We start from the raw sequence: 25,150 nt of genomic DNA, 5'->3' as shown, positions 1-25,150 counted from the left end.
CTCTGGGCAGCCCTGGGTGACAGTCATTTCCTTATCTCTGTCGGGTATTCCATTTATGTAGGTTACTCCCAGCCAGTCCTTAATGACCCATTCATATCATCCCATGACAGCTACGTGACAAAACACCTCACGTCTCCTGCTCTTTATAATCATAGCAATACCAATCACAGCAGGAAACTGAGGTGTGTATTGGCATCATACAAGTATCACCGAAAGTTCCACCTCTATCTCAGACACACTGCTCACAGCCCCTGGAGAGAAAGCAAAGCACAGGAACTGGACGTTAGTCCAGCAAACACAGTGGAGGACAAGCTGCAATCCTCACACACTGGTCAAAGAGGAGAGGCATGTGGGTCCCTACCCATAGAGAGGGTCTGGCTAGAGGCCTGATACCTGAGAGGCTCTTCCTTGAGTAGACCATGGAGGCAGGTCAAAGGCTTAGCTACCCCTGACTGTGACATTGCAAAAGCACATTTTGGGGCATTAGAAATCTAGTGACTCAGGTGTAATGGGAGGGAGAATTAAACTCCCCCAGTGTGAGGAGAAGGCTGGGGAATTAAACGCTAACATTCAGAAGCAACAGCCTCTAATTCTTCTGGAAAAGGAGAATGTAAGAAACAAGAACTGGGACATGCAACGTCAGGAGGGACAGGCTCAAAGATCCAAGGAGCCTGGAAGGAAGACAGCTTGTGGCTGCTGCAGATGGGGAGAGTGGGGATAAGACTCTCTCCAAACTCTCACTCTTCTTGATCCCGACCTGATTTTACGATCTATGACCTAGTCTCACGTCTTGTGGGCAATTTTATACTTGCTAGATGTAAGATGCCATGATCAGAGTATTGCTTATTAGCTTGGAACATGTGTGGAGGGGCAAGGAGGTGAGTATAAAGAAATGGGTTATTAAGGGCAGGTGGACACTACAGCCGGGATTGACACTCTGAGATCGATCTAGCCGTGGTCGATTTAGTAATATGATTTAGTAAACGTAGCCTAAGCTTGCTACAGTTCAGGGCCTTATATTAAGCTGAGGCTTTGTGAGAGTGGTTATGCTGAAGTCTAGGATTTACCTGAGGTTTGGGTAGGGATTCAGGGTTAAAGGTCTGGGATCCCCCACAGCTCTAGATCCCCAAACCTCTCCTCCCTCCCACTGACCCACCCAGCCCACTTCCTGGGTGCCCTTCCTCCACACTCCCCTCTGCTTCTTCCCATTACTCGCAGCCGGAACCATCTCCTGGTGCCTTGGGAGCTTCTTGTGTTCCCTCCTCATCCCTTATTACCTCCTCCCTCCGTGCTGCCTGCTAGTGTATGGGAGAAAAGGAAAAAAAGGGGGACAAAGAAACTTGTCAAAACTTGGATGATGAATAAAGGTATAAAGTTATTACTGCTCAGGTTCTTTAGAGATCCCACAGCTTCTAATAACCCAGGGGACAGGACTCCTTACCCAGTGAGGTCACCGTCTCATAGTTCTCCTGCATGACGTCCCTGTAGAGGGCTCTCTGAACAGGGTCCAGAAGATCCCATTCCTCCCTAGTGAAATACACAGCCACCTCCTCGAAAGTCACCGGCCCCTGAAAGAGAAAGAGTCCAACACTCAATACCTGCTGCCCCACTCACAACCCAACTATTCACAGAACAGCAGCACCAGGGAAATGGAAGCTCCAGGAGGCACATGTTAACAGAGTCCCACCCCACCTTGCCTAGAGCAGCCAGGAGGAAGAGAGAACCTTTGTGTCTCCCAGCTGACAGACGGAAGCAGGGTCATCACATTTATCACATACCTACTAGTCAGAGCTTAATATAGGAGATGGGGCTGTCTCTGGACCCTGCTGGTAGCTTCCTGGTAGGAATCCCAACACTCTCCAAATAAAATATATGGAAGAAAGGGGAAGTCAATAGTAAAGAATAGAAGTTCGAAGGTCAGAATTGTAGAAAGTTGGCAAGGGAAGCTATCAGAAATCAATGATCAATCAATGAAAATAAGAAGGAAATTTTTAAAAGGACAAAATTAATCCTAACAAAGGTAGTGGTAAATTACTAGATGGAAATTGCAGAATTATCAACAATCATGCAGAAGAGATAAAAGTGTTCAATAAATATTTCTCTCCTGGATTTGGAGAAAAACAGATAATGTAACTCATATCATAAAATGTTGACACTGACAGTCTTTCCATTCCAAAAGTAACTCACGAGGATGTTAAACAGCAGCTATTAAAGTTAGATATGTTCAAATCAGTGGGTCCAGATAACTAGAGTTTTGAAAGACCTGCTGGAGGAGCGTGGTGGACTGTTAATGTTGATTTTAATTAGGACTTGGAACACTTGGGAAATTCCAGAAGACTGGAATAAAGCTAATGCTGTGCCAATATTTAAAAAGTATAAAAGAGATGATGCAGCTAACTACAAGTGTGTCAGTCTGAAATCGATACTGGGCAAGAGAATGGAGCAGCCGATACTGGATTTCATTAATAAAGAAAGGAGGGTAATATAATCAGTACTCATTAAAAACGTGTAGACACAATAGATCCTATCAAACGAACTGGATATCCTTACTGGATGAGATCAAAAGTTTGGATGCAGCTAATAGTACTGATGTAATATATGTAGGCATATGAATTGGTTCAGCACAATATTCTGACTAGAAAGATACAAAATACACATGGCATACATTAAATAGATTAAAAACTGGGATTTTAAATAGGGAACCATGGTCAAGTGGATTTCTTTCTAGCGGGTTCCCGCAAGGATTGGATCTTGGCCCTGTGCTATTTAACATTCTTATCAATGAAGTGGAAGAGAACATAAAATCATCACCGATAAAGTTTGCAGTTGCCACAAAGACTGGGGGTGGGGGTAACTAATGAAGAGTCAGGAGGTTCAGGTTTCAGCACTGGGAGTCTGGGAAGTTGTCCCAGCCCTGGCTGGAGGGTTATTTCCTGTTTCACAAAGAGGGGAAGTTTCATTCCCAATTACTGTGCCTTGAAATTAGAACCTATCTGACACTACAGCCCATATTCAGCATAGTGGCAGGATTATAATATGATTAGGACATGACTCATTTTATACAAAATACCTCATGTGTGGTGTCACTGGAAAAGTTATGATTTGCTGAATATGATTATACTACCTGTGTGCACGGATCATGTTTGTGGCTGAAGTTATGGATATTGACTCTGTATCTGTCTTTCAAATCTGCTTACTCTGAGTAACAGCCACAATGAGCCTTTCAGGTACAACAATGAAGAAGCCAGACAGTGTTCATGACTCATCAACAAAGACAATGGACTGTGGAAGAGCTTAGCCCTCTTGTGAACTTTTCAGGCAGCCTATGAGTCATGGCTACTGTGACTCAGCAGGGCATGTTAGGGCATGTAACCAGACCACATGAGAATGAACTTCGTTTTGGTACCTATATTTTCCCACAAACTGGACTGGGAACTGATTTTAGAACAAAGGGTTCCTGTCATATGGAAAAGCTACATAAGGTGGGGTGTGACATCATCTCTTGGCCTCATTCCCCACACAAGAGAACTCCTGGAAACACCTGAGGAACAAAGACTGAACTAGGGGAAGTGCTGGTCCCAGTGCAAAGGGATTTCTAGCTTGTGTATGGAAACTTGGTGGACTGCTTCTATCATCAGCCAGGGTGAGAAATTGCTAATTCAAATTCTATCCATCTAGTATGTTAGGCCTGGTTTGAGTTTTTGGTTATTTGCTAAGTAATTTGCTTTGATCTTTTTCCTAACACTTATCGCTGGGAAATTGGCTGTTGTCTTCTCTCTCTCCTTGAGTGGCTTAGGTAACGCACTCAGGTAGCTTAGCTGGCCACATGGCGCCACCTGCTGTCGTGTTGGGTGATAACAGGCCCCGGAGAGGCTGGCTGAATCTCCAGCAAAGCAGTGTGAGAAGGGAAGGCCCAGCTTGAGGGTTAGAGGGCACAGCGGTTCCCAGAAGCTCCACAAACTGCACCCCTGGGTGACAACCCATCACGCCCTAGAGTACACAAGTCTCAGCAGATTTGTCACATCCTGTCCCCTCCCTTTCTACACCCAGGATATTTCCTGCCTCCCACCACCTCTAGCAGATCCCACCAGTGGTGAGCTCCAGCCAGTTTGCATGAACTGGTTGTTAAATTTAAAAGCCTTTTTAGAACCTGTTGTTCCAGGACAACCGGTTCTAAAAAAGCTTTTAAATTTAACAAAGGCTCAGGCAGTTGTCCACCCGGCCCCCAGCCCCAGCTCACCTCCCCCTCTCCTCTGAACGCTCCATCCTCCTTCTCCTCCCCATCCCCTGCTTCCCGCAAATCAAATGTTCGCGGGAAGCCTGAAACAAGCAGCAGGCAGGTAACCCAGGCCCAGGGGGGCAGGGGCGGAGGGGACGGCGTGCGTGGCTCAGTACGGCTCCACCTGAGCAGCTCCTCCTGGCCCTGGCCGAGTGCCCCAGCCGGGTCCCGTCTAAGCACCCCTGGCTTGGGCTGGTCCCAGCTAAGCGGCTCCGACCCGGCCCAGCTCAGGCCCAGCAGCACCGGTCCTGGCCGAGCAGCTCCAGCCTGGCTCATGGAGTTGGGTCCTTTGGCGCCAGTCGCGGTCCCGCTAGAGCGGTCCCAGTCCTGGCCCCAGGCAGTGTGGTAAGGGGGCAGGGAGGGGGAGTTTGATGGGTTGTGGGGGGTGGATAGGGGTCAGGGCGGTCAGAGAGCAGAGAACAAGGGGATTGAATGGGGGCAAGGGTCCCAGGGGGCAGTCAGGAAGGAGCAGGGGTTGGATGAGGTGCTGGGGGGCAGTCATGGATAGAGAGAAGGGGTGGTTGGATGGGGCAGGGGGTCCGGGGGGGCATCAAGAATGAGAGGAGGGGTTTGATGGGGTGGCAGGGGGCAGTCAGGGGACAGGAAGGGGGGGATAGGTCTGGAGTTTCCAGGGGGTGTGTCAACCAGGGCCGGCTTTAGGCCGATCCGCCCGATTCCTGGGAATCGGCCCCGCGCCTAAGAGCACCCCACGTTTAGGCGCCTTTTACATTTTTTTTTACTTACCCTGGCTGCTGCGGTCTACTCCGGGGTCTTCCATGGCCCTACGGCCCCGGCTGGGGCTCTGGGCCCTTTAAATAGCCCCCAGAACCCTTGGGTAGCAGGGGGCTCTGGGGGCTATTTAAAGGGCCAGGGTTCCAGCTGCCTCTACTGCACCCCCCTGCCCTGCCCGCACCAGCCTCACCCCCCGCTGCCTGCAGCCAGATCTGCACCCCCTGCCCAGAGCCAGCCCCTACCAACCCCCCTGCCCTGTCTGCAGCCAACTCCTGCCACACACCCCTGCCCGCACCAGCCCTGCACTGCCTGCCCTGCCCTGTCTCCAGCCAACCCCTGTTGCACCCCCCTGAGTGAAGCCAGCCAGTCCCATACTCCTGTCTCCAGCCCTGCCTACCCCTGCTGCACCTCCCTGTGGCCCTGCCTGAAGCCAGCCTGCCCCACACTACCCTGTCTCCAGCCAGCCCTGCACCCCTCATCCTGCCTGCAGCCAGACCCTACCTCCAGTCAGCCCCTGCCCTGCCTCGAACCAGCCCCATATCCACTGCTGCCCTGCAGTTCCCAGGCCAGTAACCTGCACACTTGCTTCAATGAGGGGAGCAGGAAGCAGCGGGGACCCACACATGTGCACATCCCCAGGGAGTGGCGGGGACCCACACATGTGAAACGGCAGTCATTAATAACCAATCAACAGCATATATGTTGCAATGTACATAATATGTAATTGTATTACTTATATAGTTATGGAAAGTAAATAATACATGGAAGAAATGGAAGGCTTTTTTTTTTTTTTTTTTACACTTTTTTCTTTTTAAGTCATCCTTGCCAGGGCCCCGCCGAAAGTGTTCTAATTGGGCCCCGCACTTCCTAAAGCCGGCCCTGGAGTCAACGAGTATGGGGGGTTGGATGGGATGACTCCCTCGTGAGGTGAGGAGGAGGGAACCTGTTAATATTTTGGCAGCTCATCACTGGCTCCCACCCTCCTACACATTTACTGCTTCACTCCCTCCAAGCAGAACCCACCACCAGCTCCCTGAGAATCCCTTACCTGAGCCAGCTCCATTGCAGCCGTTCCCTTGCCCCTGGGAGGATGGGATGATCTGGAGCAAAACGTGGACGTTATTCTGTAGCCTTCCAGGGCAAGAAGGGCAATGTGAGAGAATTCAGACAGGGTTTCTCTCCTTTCCACATGTTGATTCCCCCCAGCATTGTTCCCTGGTCATGGACATTCCAGGTTCTGCCACACTGGGAAGCACAGAGTGACCGTATTCCAGTACGGGCCTACCCCCCTCCTACCAGGGTGTGACCCTCTGACACATGGTGAAACTCTCCCAGCAGCAGAGTCTCTCTGTTACACTTATCAAGTTTGAGGGTGATACCACGCTGGGAGGGGTTGCAAGGACTTTGGAGGATAGAACTGAAATTCAAAATCATCTGGACAAACTGGAGAAATGGTCTGAAGAAAATAGGATGAAATTCAATAAGGACAAATGCAAAGTACACCACTTAAGAAGGAACAATCAGTTGCAAACATACAAAATAGGAAATGACTGCCTAGGAAGGAGTGCTGTGGAAAGGGATCTGGGAGTCAGAGTGGACCACAACCTAAATAGGAGTCAACAGTGTTGCAAAAAAGCAAGTATCATTTTGGGATGTATTAGCAGGAGTATTGTAAGCAAGACACGAGAAGAAATTCTTCCGCTCCACTCCACGTTTATTAGGTCTCAACTGGAGTAGTGTGTCCAGTTCTGGGGGCCACATTTCAGGAAGATGAAGACAAATTAGAGAAAGTCCAGAGAAGAGCAACAAAAATGATTAAAGATCTAGAAAACATGGCCTATGATGGAAGATTGAAAAAAACTGGGGAAGACTCAGAGGGGACGATCACAGTTTTCAAGTACATAAAAGGTTGTTACAAAGATGCCAGAGAAAAATTGTTCTTCTTAACCTCTGAGGACAGGACAAGAAGCAATGGACTTAAATTAAAGCAAGGGCAGTTTAGGATGCAGATTGGGAAAAAAACTTCCTAACTGTCACGGTGGTTAAGCACTGGAATAAATTATCTAGGGAGCTTGTGGAATCGCCATCACTGGAGATATTTAAGAGCAGGCTGGACAAACACCTGTCAGGGATTGCCTCGATAATACTGAGTCCTGCCTTGAGTGCAGGGGCTGGCCTAGATGACCTCTCGAGCTCCCTTCCAGTTCTATAATTCTATGAACCAAAGGCCAGAGAAGAGCAGAACCAAAAGTGTCACTCTGGGGGATTCTCCCTGTCACTGTTCCCAAGGCAGCTCTCTCAGGTTTACAAAGCTGTTTGATGCTCCAGCCTTTACACAGTCTCTCCTGGCAGTGCCCCCTTCCATGGGCTGGGCGTAGTTTTAGCCTTTGGGAAGTGTGACCCCGGGGGCTCTGAGAGTGGGTCTTCTTCCTTCAGCACATCTTGCTTCTTTCTGTGGCTCCCCAGTGAGTCCAAATGAGTAGATACTCCTGACACAGACTGTGAACATAAGAGCTACTCACTGCATCAGACCAATGGTCCATCTAGCTCAGTGGTCAATGCTAGGTGCTTCAGAGGGAATGAACAGAACAGGGAACCATCAAATGATCCACCCCGTCAACCATTCCCCGCTTCTGGCAAACAGAGGCTAGAGACATCACACCTGCCCATCCTGCCTGTGACACTGGCAGATGAGGTATTAGCTCTTGCAAAAGCCCCCATGTCTTCATTGAACAGGGACAAACGCATAGCTGGAATCAGTCTGACTCACCTGTGTTAGTGTTAGGGATTAGGATTATAAGAATGTGTTTACACGTTATTGAATGCTTGTGAGTTGCTGCCTGGGTTAATATCTGACTAGTTGCACTGTGAGCCTCTGTGGCTCTGTAAATCACCAGACAGGACAGAGACTTTACCTAAGTGAAGTGCTGACTGGCAACCGAATGCATTACACCCTGCCTGGCAGGAAAGGTCCATCAACACCAGATAGACTATTATGCGATGTTAAAGACGACAAAAGACTGTTGTTGTGCTCTTGACTTCCCATTAGCTGAGTTTGCAGCTGAAAGCATATGGCAGGAAGGGGACAAAAAAAAAACATACAGAAGGAACTGATTATCTGTATGCTGCTTGGACTCTGTGGGGAGCAAAGTTTCTAGGTATAAGCAAGAAATAGCCAGCTGATTAGCCTGGTTTAGTCCTAAGGAAGATATAGGGCTTCCTTATTATAGAAGCTTCTATTACCTTTTGAAATTTAAGACTGTAACTTGTCTGCATCTATAGGATTACCTGCTTTAAATTTATAAACAACTCTCATTTCCTTTAAATAAGTCTTAATACAGGTTATTACAGGTCTGGCTACAAGTATTGTCTTTGTTGTGAGATCTAAGATTCAATTGACCTCAGTAAGTGACTGGTCCTTTGGGACAAGGTCAGAATTGACAAAGCCCTGGCTAGGATGATTTAGTTGAGGATTGGTCCTGCTTTGAGCAGGGGGTTGGACTAAATGACCTCCTGAGATTCCTTCCAGCCCTGATAGTCTATGATTCTATGACTGGCAATAACCTGAACATTGCTGTGATTCGTAGGGTAAGGCAGTGGTTCTCAATCAGGGGACCTGGGCTGGCCGGGGGCCACTAGCAGGTTTCAGGGCGGGCGCCAAGCAAGGCCAGCATTAGACTCACTGAGGCCCAGGGCAGAAAGCTTAAGTCCCAGCACATGGGGCTGAAGTCCAGGGCCTTGAGCCTCTACCTGGGCCTGAAGCCAAAGCCTAAGCAATGTAGATTTGTGGGGCCCCTGTGGAATGGCACCCCAAGAGAGGAACAAAGTGCCCTGAGGACTCAGCCAGAAGGTTGAGCCCTGAAACGCTACTGGCTTAGAGGGTCTGTGCCAGTCAGGAAGCGCTAGCAGCGAGGGAAGACTGGAACTGATGGTTGGAGGGGTGAAGAGGTTTGGGATATGGTGGGGGAAGAAGCATCTGGGACTGGATAACCTGGGGCTGGGCAGTCTCCATAGGGGACACTTCCTCCTCCTGTGCCCTTTCCACACCCTCTTGTGAGTAGAGAATGACCACCCTGTCCCCACCCCCCGAGGCAGCCGTGTCTCAGGACTCTCCCAAGTTGCACCCACTAACTCTCTTCCCATTTGGGGTAGAGCTCGGGGCAACAAATTACCACCAAGATGAACCTAGCTGAATGCTGCTTGTTCTGGTGCCACAGGGGCCTCTGGTGGGTGAAAGGCAGAACTGTAGCACTTCTCCGGCAGAATGTATCTTCTTCAAGCCAAAAAAAAAGAAATTCTGCGCTGGACGTGAATTCTGTGCATACGCAGTGGTGCTGAATTCCCACATGAGTAACTCACACCTGGCACAAACATAACCTGCTCACTCCCATCTCTTCTCCCTATGTGTCGAGTCCTAGAGCTACTGCTGTCATTAATGCACACAGGCTTTCACTCCCATTAGTGCTGGCAAGATCCAATCCAGTTACAGGACTGAAACCTTATTTTCCTATCACCTGGGAAAGTCTCAGCTGAGGGGGAGGTGAGATGGGGAGCGGGTACAAAGGGGAAAGTTGTTGTACCATGTTGGTCCCAGGAAAGCAAAAAGGTATTTTTAATTGGTTCTAAAAAAATTACCTCACCCACCTTGTCTCTCCAAGAGATCTGAAAGTGGCAGAAGGAGACAAACATGAAAACAGAACTCAGGACTCTAAAGCAAACATTTCAGACCCCTGGAAGAAATTATATTTCCCTTCTGCCCCGGGTATGTTTGAATTCTGAATGAGGGACCACCCCATTCCCCTCACAGCAGCAAAGGGAGACTGCAGTCAGCTCCAGATGGTCTTTCCCAATCCTGGGATGTTTGTTGTGATAAATTTGTGTGTGGTGTGTGCACGGGCTGGGTACAGCTGGACCGATCTGCAGATTGGAAAGTCAGGGCAACTCTAGCACAGTTTGGGGGCTGTGGGCAGGGGGAGCAGTTCTGGAGCTGGGCCTCTGTCCTCTCTAGGTCCCATGGCACATGGCTCTGGCAGCATCAAGTGGATCCATCACTGCAGGGGAAGGCTGGGGTAATGTCTGAGATCAGGGTGAGAATTGGAGGGGGATCCATGCTCAAGAATGGGGGATGGAATTCACCTCCCCGCCCCTCTGCAGAGCTCAGCAACTAGGGTTTTATCCAGTGAAGTAAATTTCACTCTGGGTGACTGAGTCAGCCACGGAAAGATCCTTGGGCCTTAGGTTCCACACTGGCCACAGGAGTTTACTAGTTCTCCCTCCCCAGACGGCCGGGGGAAGCCAGGGATAATTAGTGGGTTATGGAAATTAGAAGATGAAAATTCACTAAGAACAATGATATTTGTGTGTTTATTATCAAATCCCCAGATTTAATCCCCACCAATCCCCATCCTCCTTCCAGTGACTATAAATATCTAAGGGACTCAGCTACTGATCCTGCAGGCAGTTCCTGCCCTTCCCCACTTTCTAAAGCAGCACTTTTAAGAACAGGGCAGGGAAACATGTAAATACTTTGAACCAAATTCCAGAAGCTGCTGAGCATGGAGAAGTTAAAATGAAACCAAGGTTCCATCTCTCCAAGGACCTGGCCCCTAGTGCAAAACAACAGACACTCTCCAGAAATCTGAACTGGCCACTTCATAACTGATAAAATGTTATTAATCTGTTCACTTCTGGGAATTACCAATAAGAGAAACAACCCAGTGATGGTGATATCCTGAGGAAAAGATCTCATGTGTCTTCAGATCATATCGATTTGTAATTGGAACTTTATACACTAAAATGCCCAATTCATAGCCCTACGGTGATTGCCTGGTGTCACTACAGGGCAGAATTAAGGTTGGTGCCTTAGTTGTGAATTTCCATCCCCTAACATATTGCAATTACTGTTAAGTGGGTTTGACAAAATTCATTTTTGTCTATTTCTTTCTTTTAATTTCAATAGATAGCGATATTTATTTTTAAGCCTTTTTCTCAATGTTTACAATTTCAATGTTCAGAGCTGTGGGAAGTTATGGGGATCGTCAGACAACAATTATTTAATTACAGTAACTGCTAAGATTCCAAAAGCCAAATCATGTAAATGTTCAAAGAAAAATTGTCAATGTCACATGCAAAATATACAGTGTAAATATCCTTAAATCCAACTTGACTTTCTCCAGAAGCATTTCTGTATATTACCTATATAAATATTTTTTCTTGTGTCTGTACAATTAAAAACCAACATTTACTGCAATTTATTCATAAAAATCTAATCATTTCAAGAATAATTTTAAGTAATGAAATACTTGAATTCTTTCCCTTCCTCATAGACTTTAAGGTCAGAAGGGACCATTATGATCATCTAGTCTGACTTCCTGCACAAAGCAGGCCACAAAACCCTACCCATCCACTTCTATAACAAACCCCTAACCTATGTCTGAGTTATTGAAGTCTTCAAATTGTGATTTGAAGACCTCAAGATGCAGAGAAGTGCAGTGGAAGTGACTCGTGCCCCACGCTGCTGAGGAAGGCGAAAAACCTCCAGGGCCTCTGCCAATCTGCCCCGGAGGAAAATTCCTTCCTGACCCCAAATATGGCGATCAGCTAAACCCTGAACATGTGGGCAAGACTCACCAACCGGCACCCAGGAAAGAATTCTCTGCAGTAACTCACATCCCATCCCATCTAACATCCCATCACAGACCACAGGGCATATTTACCTGCTGATAATCAAAGATCAATTGCCAAAATTATGCTATCCCATCATACCATCCCTTCCATAAACTTATCAAGCTTAGTCTTAAAGCCAGATATGTCTTTTGCCCCCACTACTCCCCTTGGAAGGCTGTTCCAGAACTTCACTCCTCTAATGGTTAGAAACCTTAATCTAATTTCAAGTCTAAACTTCCTAGTGTCCAGTTTATACCCATTTGTTTGTGTGTCCACATTGATACTACGTTTAAATATTCCCAGACCGGAATGTTTCATTTCAGGATAATTACTCCCTCCCTGTGATGTATTTTATTCTCAGTACCATAACCCTCTTGCGATGTAGGTCCTGTCTGGGAGCTCTGCTGAGGCCAGTAGCATTATTATCAGAAGGTGACACACTGACACATGAGCAGAGACATATGGGGGAGGGTGGAGGACAAGGTAACATGGAGCCTACCAGGGTTGAACATGGCCGTGAGAGCAAACGCCCTCTCAGCCTCTCCTCTCTCCCACCTCCCAGAGTCAGTAACTCTGATAAATCATTCCCTGAAATCTAAATAGCCCCAGCATGAGAGACAGTGATTAACGCAGTTACCTTAGGGGCTGCAGCGCCAACCCCCTGCCTGGATGAAGAGGATGAAGAATTTCAGTAGAAATTGGTTAGGCTGGGAGAGGGCAGAGCTGATGTGGGACTGGGAGCCAAGTTGACCAAGAGGCCAGAACTCATGGAGGGTTTGGGAGAAGACGTCAAGAGGACTGGGTAGAGGCATTTCAGTGTATTTTCTCCATTAACCATTCTGCCATGTATTTAATTTAGAAATTTTTCATTCCCATCTAAACACCTTGGAGCTAAGCTGGGTTGATGCATTTAATTAGGTGTTTAATCAGATGCTCATGCAACACAAAGCAGTCAATAATGGGTGTGCTTTCATTCATTAACTAGACTGTGTGCTGTGCATCGCTTTTAAAAAAAGATGGTGTGAGGGAGTGTCAAAATTTTAGGCATTAAGAAATGGTAAGTAGGTGTCAGTTGGTTTCTTTCCTAATTTTAATGTCAGTTTTGAATCAGTATTAATACCATGTTGTTTTAACAGCAGTAGGGTCCATTTGTATAATTTTTTGCAAGATTTCATTGGATATTGTGAACCAGCTGTCTTCACCTTTTATTTTGAAATTCCTAAATACAATCCAGCGCACCTCTCCTGAAAGACTGCAAGCCCTGGCCGGTGACAAGTTCCTTAGAGAGCAAACACCTGATGAGCCCTTTTGCCCTAAAACGCGCATTTAGCTCTTTGACATTGCTTTATCCACCCCACCAGAAAATGCTATAGGGAACCCGTCATTACTGCCGACCGTCACGAGGTATAGTTCTACCAGCTATGGGCCAACATTCAAATGGTTCTGTTTGTTTATCTTTCATTCAGCTTTGCAATTGTTAGACCCTATTTAAAAACTGGAAGTGAAATAACTGAAGCAAGTTAAGAAGAGAGCGGCATCAGGCATAGGTGTGGGGAAACAATAAATGGAAAGAACCAACTATGCAAAAAGGAACATCGCAAACTATCAGAGCCCCAGACCCCCGTCCAACAGAACCCACCCCAGCCAGGCATATCAGCTAGGTCCCTGAAAAATCACCCAGCCTGCCTGGTAGTGAACGTTGTGTGTTACAGGCAGAGCTACGGTGTGTGCATCTGCTCTGCTGACATGCTGCTTTGGTACGGAAAGCACCATGGCCACAGGGAGCAGAGACATGGACTCCTACATAACACATTCCCAGATACACCTCCAATGCCGCATCCCTCCCACCTCCCTACTGTCTGCCATCCCCTCCCCTACCTCCACATGGCCATTCTCAGCCTATTGCTAACACTTCCTCCCAGCCTCCAGCACTATAAATAAATAAAACATGGTGTTACAAAAAGTAGATCGTGCCACAGAAACCTGATCTGGACGTCAATAAGGCTTTTGATACAGTTCCACATGGGAAACTATTCGTTACATTGGAGACAATGGGGATTAATATGAGAACCGAAAGGTCAATAAAGAATTGGTTAAAGGGAGTCTACAAGGGGGTCATATTGAACGGTGAGTTGTCAGGCTGGAGGGAGTTACTAGTGGAGTTCCTCAGATCAGTCCTGGGACCAATCTTACTCAACACTTTTATTAGTGATATTGGCACAAGAAGTGGGAGGATGACACAAAGCTGGGAGGGATTGCCAATATGGAGGAGGACAGGAAAAACATACAAGAAAATCTGCATGTCCTTGAAAGCTGGAGTAATAGAAATGGGATGAAAATGAATAGTGCACAAATTCTAGTTGTTAGTCCCCAATTTAAACTGGGGATTTATCAATTGGAAGTGACAGAGGAGGAGAAAGACCTGTGTGTATTGGGTTGATCACAGGTTAATTATGAGCTGCCAATGTGATGCAGCAGTGAAATAGGTTGATGCAGTCCTAGAATACATCAGGTGAGGTATTTCCAGCACAAAAATGAAAGGGTTAGTACTGTTATAAAAGGCACCGATGAGACTTCATCTGAAATACACCTCTACCTTCTGCCCTTAAAGTCTGTGAGTCTATAAACCGTGCTTTGTGTTGCACAGACACTGATGGAGATCAGGGCCCCATCGTGCAGCACATGGCAGAGAACTTGACTGAGATCAGCACCCCCATTCTGCTGGGCACTGCACAGACAGAGAGGGACAGTCCTTGCCCCAAAGAGATCACAATCCAAGGAGACAATGGGTAGGAGGAAAATAGAGAGGGGCTGTGACTTCCCCAAGGTCACCAAGCAGGTCAGGGATAGAGCCAGGAACATATCCCGTTAACACCAGAGCCACATCACCCGCAGCTTGGAAAGGTTCCCAGACCCCACTGTATTAGGCTGCAGGAAGAGGTGGTTTGTCCATGGATGTACAGGCTGTCTTGGCAGGGCAGCTCAGCTGCGGCCCCTGCACACAGCTGGGTGTGTGTGTCATGGGTCAGGAGAAGTCAGTGTCCAGTCCTGTGGGGCTGTGCTCCTGGCTCATACCTCCAGCACTCACTGCTGCCCCTCACTTACCAGCTGCACTGGTCAGCCAGCCCCAGGCTTCTGTGAGGTCACTGCCCCTCCCACTCTACCACTTTAAACCTTATAACAGGGACATGGTGCACCAGTGCCAGAGAGCACTAGTGTAAAGTCTGCCTACACTAAGGGTTTGCACCAGTGCCTAAAACAGCAGTGTGGCAGAGACCTTCAGTACCCAAAACAGCAGTACGGTGGCACTAGAATGGGAATCTATTTCTAGCTCTGTCACAGACCTTGCACACATCAATGTTTCTCTTCCCAACTTTATTCTCTTTACCCAGCTGCCCACTCACTGGGATCTCCTCTCTCTTCAGAGCTGCTCACCACTAAAATCTGTGTGCGTGTCACCAGAGCTAAGGTAGTTCAGCTCTGGACAGTCTTACAATGGGGGCTGTGGAGTCTCTTTCCCTGGAAGTTTTTAAGAACTGGTAAGACAAACCTCTGTCAGAGATAATCAACATATGTTTGGTCCTGCCTCGTCAGAGAGAGCTGGACTTGATGACATCTTGAGGTCCTATCTAGACCTACACTTCAAGGATGCTATGCTATATATACATATAAAACAACATACAGAAAAAACCACACAACAACATGTCAGGCCATTAAAAAAAAGAACAACAACAAAACAAAAAACTACACTGCACAGGATAAAATGACACAATACTAAGGAGAAGAAAGCAACACAATGCAAACTAACACACCTTAGGACAAAAGTACAGAATGCAAAATAAAAACTCAAACTAACATAACACAGACACCAAACAAGCTAAGGCAAAACAACGCATCATAAAACTATGGAACACAACGTGGTGCATCATAGTTCCAAAAGGCACCATGCAAAATAGCTCAGCATAGAACAGGACACAGCACAAGAGAGAATTATTTCAATGTAGACGTGGAAGAGATCTTGAGAGGTCGTCTACTCCAGCCTCCTGTGATGAGGCAGAACCAAGTATCTCTAGACATTCCCAGACTGGTGGATCTCTAACCTGGTCTTAAAAATCTCCAGTGAAGAAAATTCCAGTCTCCCTTGGAAGCCAATGCAAGGCAAACACAGGCCAAAACAACACTGTACACACACAAGCTGGGCTTGTGGATAAGGGGAGAGGCAAGATGTGAAACAATCTGGGTTCAGTTCCCAGTTTTGCCCCAGATTGTCCATGCAAACTTGAGCAAAATACTTCAGCTCTCTGATGTTCAGTTTTCCCATCTGTAAAATGGAGAGTCGCCTCCCACCATTGGCCTATTTAGCCTTTGAACATTTTGTGGCAAGGCCTGTCCCTGTGGGCATGTCGACACTGCAGTCAGACACCGGCGGCTGGCCTGTGCCTGCTGACTTGGGCTCACATGGCTCAGGCTGCAGGGCTGTTTAATTGTGGTGTCGACGTTCTGGCTTGGGCTGCAGCCCAAGGTCTGGCACCCTCCCACCTCGCAGGGTCCTACAGCCTGGCTCTAGCCCGAGCCAGGACATCTATACTGCAATTAAACAGCCCCTTCGCCTGAGCCCCCTGAGCCTGAGTCAGCTGGCATAGGCCAGCGGGGAGAAAGTGTGTGTGTGTGTGCGCGCGTTTGTGTGTGTTTAACAGCAGCGTAGAGATACCCTTGGTGTCTTTTCTGCACCTGTCACAACGGGGACCCAGATCTTGGTCAGTGTCTGTGCTGAGCCCTGCACAACAGGAAGACTGATCTCAGTTGGGGACTCTGCAACTCCCAGCATTACAGGATCCCTGATTTTGTTTAGGGCCCCTGCAGTAACTGGCAAAATGTGGGGGCAGGATCTCTGTCAGGGTCTGTGCAGTGCACAGTACAGTGGTGGGGTATGATCTTTGTTAGGGTCAGTGCAATGCCAGACCCAACGGGGACACATATCTCAGTCGAGGTCTCCGAAGTGCACAGAACAATGGAGGCAGCGGTTTGGGTCACAGTCGTTCGCTGCCTGGCACAAGGTGCAGGTCTCAGTTTTACCTGGCACAACAGCGGGGTCTGATCTCACCTCTGGTCTCTTCAGTGCCTGGCAGAACAAGGCCCAGATCTCAGTTGGGGTCTCTTCAGTGCCTGGCAGAACAGGGCCACGGGCAGTACGATAAGAGCCCTGATCTCAGTCACACACCTGGAGAGAAAAATGGGAAGATTTTTGAGAATTTGATATCAGAATTTCAGAACTGAGGAGAAAATGGGGCACAAACTAAACATTTGCCAATATAAGGGACAAGCATCAACATGTGGGGAGATTTTATGTCACCATTCAACAGTTCAAGAGAAAAGAGGGGAAATTGGAGGGGATTATACAGGGATATTGAATCAACAACAGGATGGGACGGATTCTTCTTGCCTCACACTCACAGGGCCAGGAAGGAGCCCTGGGTGATGTCTTTTCACAGGGGAAAGGAGCGGGGCTGGAGTCAGAAGGTTGCTGGCTGTGGGGAGGGGCTGGCAGTGGGGTCTGGGAATATGACTAGCAAGTGCTGAGGAGGGAGGAGTAACTGGACTAGGAAACCTGGGGCTGGGCCCTCTCCATGGGGGACACTTGCTCCTCCCTCCCCCTCCTGGCCCTTCCCACGCCCTGTTGCCAGCAGAGAGGGTCCCCCCACCCCAGCCCAATCCAGAGGTGTCCCTGTCTCAGGAGCGACCCCCCATCCTCTGCCCAGTTCAGAAATCAGTCGGGGGAACCATTTCCCACCGCCCTCACCGGCCATGTCCGGGCTGCACAGACATTTCCCACCCACCCTGCCCGCAGCCCCCGTCCGGCCCCATAGGGGGTTAATGCAGGACTCCCCTCTGCCCCGATCTGCGCATGCCCAGAGCCCCAACGGCACAAACCCTTCTCTGGCACGGGAGAGGCTTCAACGGCCCCACGCGAGCCAGGCAGAGCCGCAGCCGCCCGCTCGCGTTTGCAACTCGGCTTCTTCTCTCCCACCCAGCGTCACTTCTTGTCCAGGGAGAGTCAGGAACTACATCTCCCAGTCTGCCCCGGAGGCGCTTCCGCTTTTTCTAGCCCAGGGAAGGGAGGTCCCTGGGGCCAGCCTGACCCTCCCCCCACCGCTCATCCTGTGCCCCAGCCCCGCCCCCTCTCCGAGCCGGGGTCTCTCGGACCCGCCCCCGCCTCTTCCCGGGGAGCGGCAGAGCTGGGAGGGCTTGTCACCCCCACGTAATAACACCCCCCTCGCAGGAGCGTGTCCGCCCCACGCGTGTCCCCGCCTGCCCAGTGATGCCCCGCGGGCTGTGCTCCCGGCCCCGGGGTCTGCTCCAGCTCTGCAGCAACACGCGTGGGGAGGACACGCTCCTGCCGGGAGGGGCCAGCTACCTGGTTCGGGGCTGCCCGGGGCTGCGGGAGGGCGAGTATCCCGGGCGGTGCGGAGCCTGGGAGGGGACGGGTTGGGAGCTGCAGGAGGAGTCGGCGTGCAGGATCGTGTCCGCCCACGCGTGTTCCTGCCCGTGGGCTGCAGAGCTGGGGCAGACTCCGGGGCCGGAAGCGCAGCCCGCAGGGCAGAGTGGTGAGGCTAGCGGCGGGCGGGAACACGAGTGGGGTGTACACGCTTCTGCCGGGCGGGCGGTTAATACGTGGGTATCACAAGCCCCGCCCCCCAGCTCTGCCGCTCCCCGGGAAAAGGCGGCTGGGGGCGGTCTCAGAGGCACCGGCTAGGAGAGGGGGCGGGGCCAGGGCAAAGAATGAGCTGTGGGAGGAGGGTCAGGCTGGCCCCGGGGACCTCCATTCCCTGAGCTAGAAAAAGCGGAAGCGCCTCCGGGGCAGTCTGGGAGATGTAGTTCCTGATTCTCCCTGGGCCGGAAGTGACTTTAGGTGGGAGAGCACAAGCAGAGCTGCAAACGCGCGCGGGCCACTGCGGCTCTGCCTGGCTCGCGCGGGGCCGTTGGAGCCTCTCCCGGGCCAGAGAAAGGTTTGTGCCGTTGGGGCTCTGGGCATGCGCAGGTCGCAGCGGGAGAGCCCTTCATTAATCCCCCCGTACCCGGCCCGGGCCCTGCCCCGCTGGAGCCGCCATGGGGCCGCCCCGGGCTCTGCCCGCCCCGCTGCGGAGCTGCAGCCTCCAAGTCCCGGAGCGAGCCCCGGGAGGGGGCCGGGGCCGGGCGGTGACTCTGCCCCAGTGTCCGGGGGGGAACCTGGCATCTCGCAGCGCCGGGATCTGCTCCTGGGTGGGTGGGGGGGCGCAGCGCCCGCGGGGGGCTCGGAGCTGCTGTCCCTGCAGGAGCCCAGCGCCCCCTGGGCCCGGCCAGGCTGTGCCCTGGGGCCCCTCGGGGGGTGGCGGGGGGAGGGTCCCGGCCCCACTGGGGTCCCTGCATGGGGCCGGGTGGGGGCTGGGGGGTGAGACCGGGCTGGGGGGCTGGGAAAGGGGCGGGTGGGAAATGTCTGTGCAGCCCGGACATGGCTGGAGGGGGGAAGAGCAGATGACCCCCGAGGAGCGGGGAGAGAAAGGGGGGCTGAGATCCCCTCGGATTTACCGCTACCCCCTCCTGTGGGGACCCCCCTCCTCTCCCGTCCTGCCCCTTTCTCCCTAGAGAGCAACGAGCAACACCCAGGGTGACCCCCCCACCCCCAAACCCCTGAGAAGTTCCCTGTTCCCCTCCCCCCATTGTGCCCCATTTTCTCTCCCCTTTGCCAATGTCCAGCTCAGATCTCAGGTTTGGGGTGTTTCCCCCCATTTTCACCTGCAAGGATTTGTCCTTGTGTGGGTGGGAAATGGTTCCCCCGAGTGATTTCTGAACTGGGCAGAGGGTTAATGGGCAGAGGCTGGGGGGGCCCTGAGACAGGGACACCTCTGGGCTGGGCTGGGGGGGGCCCTCTCTGCTGGCAACAGGGCATGGGAAGGGCCCGGAAGGGGAGGGAGGAGCAAGTGTCCCCCATGGAGATGGCCCATCCCCAGATTTCCCAGTCCCAGCTACTTCCCACTCCCCCACCCTGCCCAACCCATCAGCCCCCCCACTGCTTCTAGTCACTTTCCCAGACCCCACTGTCAGCCCCTCCCCACTGATAATGATTTTGTGACTCCAGCCCCACTCCTTTCCCCTGTGAAAAGACATCACCCAGGGCTCCCTGCTGGCCGTGTGACCCATTCTATTGTTGATTGAATATCCCTGTACAATCCCATCAAATTCCCCTACTTTCTCTTGAACTGTTGAATGGTGACATAAAATCTCCCCAGACGCTGGTGCTTCTCTCTTACATTAGCAAATATTTAGTTTGTGCCCCATTTTCTCCTCAGTTCTGAAATACTGATATTGAATTCTTGAAAATCTTCCCGCTTTTCTCTCCAGGTGTGTGACTCTGATCAGGGCTCTTATCGTACTGAGCGTGGCTCAGCCCTGGCCTGAGATCAGGTCCCCCAGTGCCGTGCCCTGCACAAACCCTGACCAAGTTTGGGGCCCTGGTGGTGCCAGGAACTGCACAGACCCCTACAGAGAACAGGGACCTTGTTGTGCCGGGTGCTACAGTGACCCTGACTGAGCTCTGGGCCCCTGTTGTGCCAGGCCCTGCATCAACACCCTGTGAAATCAGGCTCCCATTGTGCCAGGCGCTGCAGAGACAGCAGACAAAATCAGGGACCTTGTTCCTGGAGCTGCAGAGACCCCAAGTGAGATATGGGCCCTGTTCTGCCAGGTACTGCAGAGACCCCAACAGAGGTCAGACCCCACTGTTGTGATAGGTGCTGTGGAGACCCCAAATGAGATCTGCGCCCCTGTTGTACTGGGCACTGCAGAGACCCCATCTGACATCAGGCCCCCCATTGTGCCAGGTAGAACTGAGACCTGGACGGAGATCACTGCCCCCCTTTGTGCTGGGCAGTGCACAACTGGCCCAGATTTCTGTCTCCGTTGTGCTGGGTGCTTCAGAGACCTTGACTGAGATCTGTGTCCCCGTTGGGCCTGGCACTGCACTGACCCTGACCCAGATCATGCCCCACCACTGTACTGGGCACTGCACAGACCTTGACAGAGATCTTGCCCCCACATTTTGCCAGATGATGCAGGAGCCCTAAACAAAATCAGGGATCCTGTGATGCTGAGAGTTGCAGAGTCCCCGACTGAGGTCAGGCCCCCTGTTGTGCAGGGCTCCTGCACAGATACCAAGATCAGGGTTCCCATTGTGACTGGTGCTGAAAAGACAGCAAGGGTATCTCTACCCTGCTGTTAACCCCCCCACCCTCCCCACTGGCCCATGCCAGATGACTCAGGCTCACAGGACTCAGGCAAAGGGGCTGTTTAATTGCAGTGTAGATGTCTGGGCTCAGGCTGGAGCCAGGCTGTAGGACCCTGCGAGGTGGGAGAGTGCCAGACCTTGGGCTGCAGCCCCAGCCGGAACATCAACACCACAATTAAACAGCCCCACAGCCTGAGCCATGTGAGCCCAAGTTAGCTGGCACAGGCCAGCTGCCGGTGTCTAACAAGTTTGCATGGAGAATCTGGGGCAAAACTGGGAACTGAATCCAAATTGTTTCAATTCTTACCACTCCCCTTAACCAAAAGCCCAGCATGTGTGTGTACAGCATTGTTTTGGTCTGTGTTTGCCTTGCGTTGGCTTACAAGGGAGGCTGTGAAATTTCCTTCATTGGAGGTTTTTAAGACCAGGTTAGTGATACACCAGTCTGGGAATGTCTAGGGAATTTGGTTCTGCCTCAGCACGGGAGGCTGGAGTAGATGCCCTCTCAAGATCCCTTCCAGGCCTGCATTGAAATAATTCTCTTTTGTGCTGTGTCCTGTTCTACGCTGACATGTTTTGCGTGGTGCCATTTGGAACTGTGATCGCACCATGTTGTGTAGCAGTTTTATGGTGCATTGTTTTGCCTCAGCTTGTTTGGTGCCTGTGCTATGTTGGTTTGAGTTGAGCTATTTTCCATTATGTTCTTTTGTCCTAGAATGTTGTCGTTTGCATCGTGTTGCTTTCTTTTCCTTTGTATTCTCATTTTATGCTGTGGAGTGTAGGCTGTGTTGTTTTTTTTCCCCCCTGAATTGCCTGACATTATGTTGTGGTGGGTTTTATTCTGTATGTTGTGTTTTTATATGTATATATTGCACAGCATCCTAGAAATGTAGTGCTGGACAGGACCTCAAGATGTCATCAAGTCCAGCAGTCTCTGCTGAGGCAGAACCAAGTATATGTAGATTATCTCTGACAGAGGTTTGTCCTACTTGTTCTTAAAAACTTCCAGAGAAAGAGACTCCACAGCCCCCCTTGTAAGACTATTCCAGAGCTGAACTACCTTAGCTCTGGTGACACCCACACAGATTTTAGTGGTGAGCAGTTCTGGAGAGAGAGGAGACCCCAGTGAGTGGGCAGCTGGGTAAAGAGACTAAAGTTGGGAGGAGAAACATTGACATGTCCAAGGTCACCCAGGCTGCCTGTGATCGAGCTAGAAATAGGTTCTAGTGCCACCGTACTGCTGTTTCTGAAGGTCTCTGCCACACTGATGTTTTAGGCACTTGTGCAAACCCTTAGTACAGACAGAATTTACACTAGTGCACTATGATTGGTACTGGTGCACCATGTCCCAGTTTGAAGGCTTGAGGTGGTGGGAGCGGGGGGGAGTGACCTCACAGAGGCCGGGATCTGGCTGAACAGTGCAGCTGGTAAGGGAGGGGCAGCAGTGAGTGCTGGAGGTATGAGCCAGAAGCACAGCCGCACAGGGCTGGACACTGACTTCTCCTGACCCAGGGGGCACCCCCCCAGCGAGGTAGTTTGTCCATGGTTGCAGAGGCTGTCTTGGCAGGGCAGCTCAGCTACAGTCCCTGCACACCTCTTCCTGCAGCCTAATACAGTGTGCTCTGGGGACCTTTCCAAGCTGCGGGTGACAGGGCTCTGGAGTTAACAGTGTCTGTTCCTGGCTCTGTCACTGTCCTGTTTAGTGACCATGAGGAAGTCACAGTCCCTCTCTCTGTAACGCTGTCTCTAGTGACTCGAGAGCATGAGCACCAGCCTCAGGCAGACTGATAAGAAGCAGGGCACAAACCCCAAATTGGGTGTGAGGTCTGTATGGAGATTTCACCAACCAAGTATCCAGCGTAAACGCTTCAGGCTCTGTAACAGCATTAACATGGAATCACAGACAGTCCTCTTGGGTGATCCCATATATCTCGCCACGCAGCTGAGCTCACCTTCGTGACAGATGGTCCCTTACTCCAGAGGTTCTCAACCTTTTTCTTTCTGAATCCCCAATGATGGAGATTCCACAACCTCCCTATGCAATTTATTCCAGTGCTTAACCGCCCTGACAGTCAGGGAGTTTTTCCTAATGTCCAGCCTGAACCTCCTTTGCTGCAATTTAAGCCCATTGCTTTTTGTCCTGTCTGCAGAAGTTAAGAAGAGCAATTTTTCTCCCTCCTCCTTGAAATGACCTTTTATGTACTTGAAAGATGATCATGTCCCCTTTCAATCTTCTCTTCTCCAGACTAAACAAACACAATTTTTTCAGTCTTCCTTCATAGGTCATGTTCTCTAGACCTTTAATCATTTTTGTTGCTCTTCTCTGGATTTTCTCCATTTTGTCCACATCTTTCCTGAAATGTGGCCCCCAGAACTGGACACACTACTTCAGTTGAGGCCTAATCAGTGCAAAGTAGAGTGGAAGAATTACTTCTCGTGTCTTGCAAACAATACTGCTGCTAATACATCTCGGAATTATACTTGCTTTTTTTTTGCAACAGTGTAACATTGTTGACTCATATTTAGGTTGTGATCCACTGTGACTCCCAGATCCGTTTCTGCAGTGCTCCTTCTTGGGCAGTCATTTCCTGTCTTGTATGTGTGCAACTGATTGTTCTTCCTAAGTGCAGTACTTTGGATTTCTCTTTATTGAATTTCATCCTATTTACTTCAGACTATTTCTCCAGTTTGTCCAGATCATTTTGAATTTTAATTCTATTCTCCAAAGTCCTTGCAACCCCTCCCAGCTTAGTATCACCCGCAAACTTGATAAGTGTAACAGAGAGACTCTGCTGCTGGGAGTGTTTCCACATGTGTCAGAGGGTTACACCCTGGTAGGAGGGGGGTAGGCCTGTACTGGAATAAGGTCACTCTGTGCTTCACAATGTAGCAGAACCTAGAATGTCCATTAGCAGGGAACAATGCTGGGGGGAATCGACATGTGGAAAGGAGAGAAACGCTGTCTGAATTCTCTCACATTGCCCTTCTCACCCAGGCAGGCTACAGAATAACGTCCACGTTTTGCCCCAAGTCATCCTCTCCTCCCAGGGGGAAGGGAACGGCTGCAATGGAGCTGGCTCTGGTAAGGGATTCTCATGGAGCTGGTGGTGGGTTCTGCTTGGAGGGAGAGAAGCAGTAAACGTGTAGTATAGTATAGTAAATGTACAATAATCAGTTTGACACATTTTCTTTGCAAATCTCAAAGATTCATATAAAATAACCTAAACGTTTGCCCCACTTCTCTCTAGTTGTTTGTTTCTAATTGAATATTACCTGAGATTTTCCTGTCTCTCTAATTGTAACATAAAAAGAAAATCTCAGATTTACACCTTTTCTCCGATTCTTGAACATGCATATAAAATGTTTGCAAATTGTGCCCATTTCCTCTTTATTAATTTAACAAATATTGATGTGAAAATCAGATTTTACCTCATATCAACAACTGATATAAAATCCCTCTGATTTCCAGCCTTTCTCTTTCATGTCTATGTTGTTATCAAATGTCAATTAAAAATCCTTTCATGTTTGGGACTGTTCCCCATGTTTCTCAATCCCAGCAACTTCTCCTTCTTTGGAGGGAGCCTGTTGCCATGAGTCCTTCTCCATCCTGGAGCTTGCAGGGGGTTAAATTTCCCAGTGATCATCTTTCCCCTCTCCTTTGAAAATCATTTCCCCCCCTTATCTCTATTAAAATGTTTGCTGATGAAAGAGACCAGCCACATATTTAATACCCATCAAAGCCAGAGGCCTCCTCATGTTTGGGGATCAGTGGTTCCCACCTGGTAATGGGAGAGTTGGCTGGATCCTTTTCTCCAGCTGGCCTGGGATTAGGAGGTCACTCTGAGTGCAGCATGCGTCCAGAAGTATCCCAAACCCCATGGCAAATGGCCTCTGTGAGGGGTTGATTCCCACAGTGCTAAGATGCAGCCACCTCTGGGGTAGATCCATGGCGGCCATTATTTGCTAGTTACAGGGCACGGACATTTCTTACCTTCCAGGCCTTCCATTCTGCTGTTCAAGAGACATCCCCCAGGGCTCCCTCTGCCTGTGTGACTGGCCAGCAGGGGGTGGTGATAACTTTCTATCCACTTATCACACTCTGTGAGGTAACACTGTTGCTCTGGGTGTGTTTAGGGGAGGTGTCTGTGTGGAGAGATTTCAGCTGGAGCTGAAGGGGGATTGTGGTAGGGGGGGTGTTTGGATGGCTGGGC

The 25,150-nt window shown here is 50.1% G+C and overlaps 1 protein-coding gene and 1 long non-coding RNA gene across 3 annotated transcripts in view; both read right to left on the bottom strand.

Annotated features, from left to right (window-relative positions):
• LOC127058437 (zinc finger protein 2-like) overlaps positions 1 to 25,150 on the bottom strand; it is a 101,267-nt gene that overhangs the window by 1,817 nt on the left and 74,300 nt on the right. The gene's annotated exons all lie outside the window — the stretch shown is intronic.
• On the bottom strand, positions 1,426 to 17,355 carry LOC127058452 (uncharacterized). Its single transcript, XR_007776360.1, has 3 exons — positions 16,782 to 17,355; positions 6,060 to 6,142; positions 1,426 to 1,568 (listed from the first exon to the last, which is right to left on the bottom strand). It is a non-coding gene; the product is annotated as an uncharacterized LOC127058452 (long non-coding RNA).

Source organism: Gopherus flavomarginatus, chromosome 9 (assembly GCF_025201925.1).
Source record: "Gopherus flavomarginatus isolate rGopFla2 chromosome 9, rGopFla2.mat.asm, whole genome shotgun sequence".
NCBI lineage: Eukaryota > Metazoa > Chordata > Testudines > Testudinidae > Gopherus > Gopherus flavomarginatus.
Note: the sequence above shows the minus strand (reverse complement) of the source record. Positions and strands in the feature narration are given on the sequence as shown.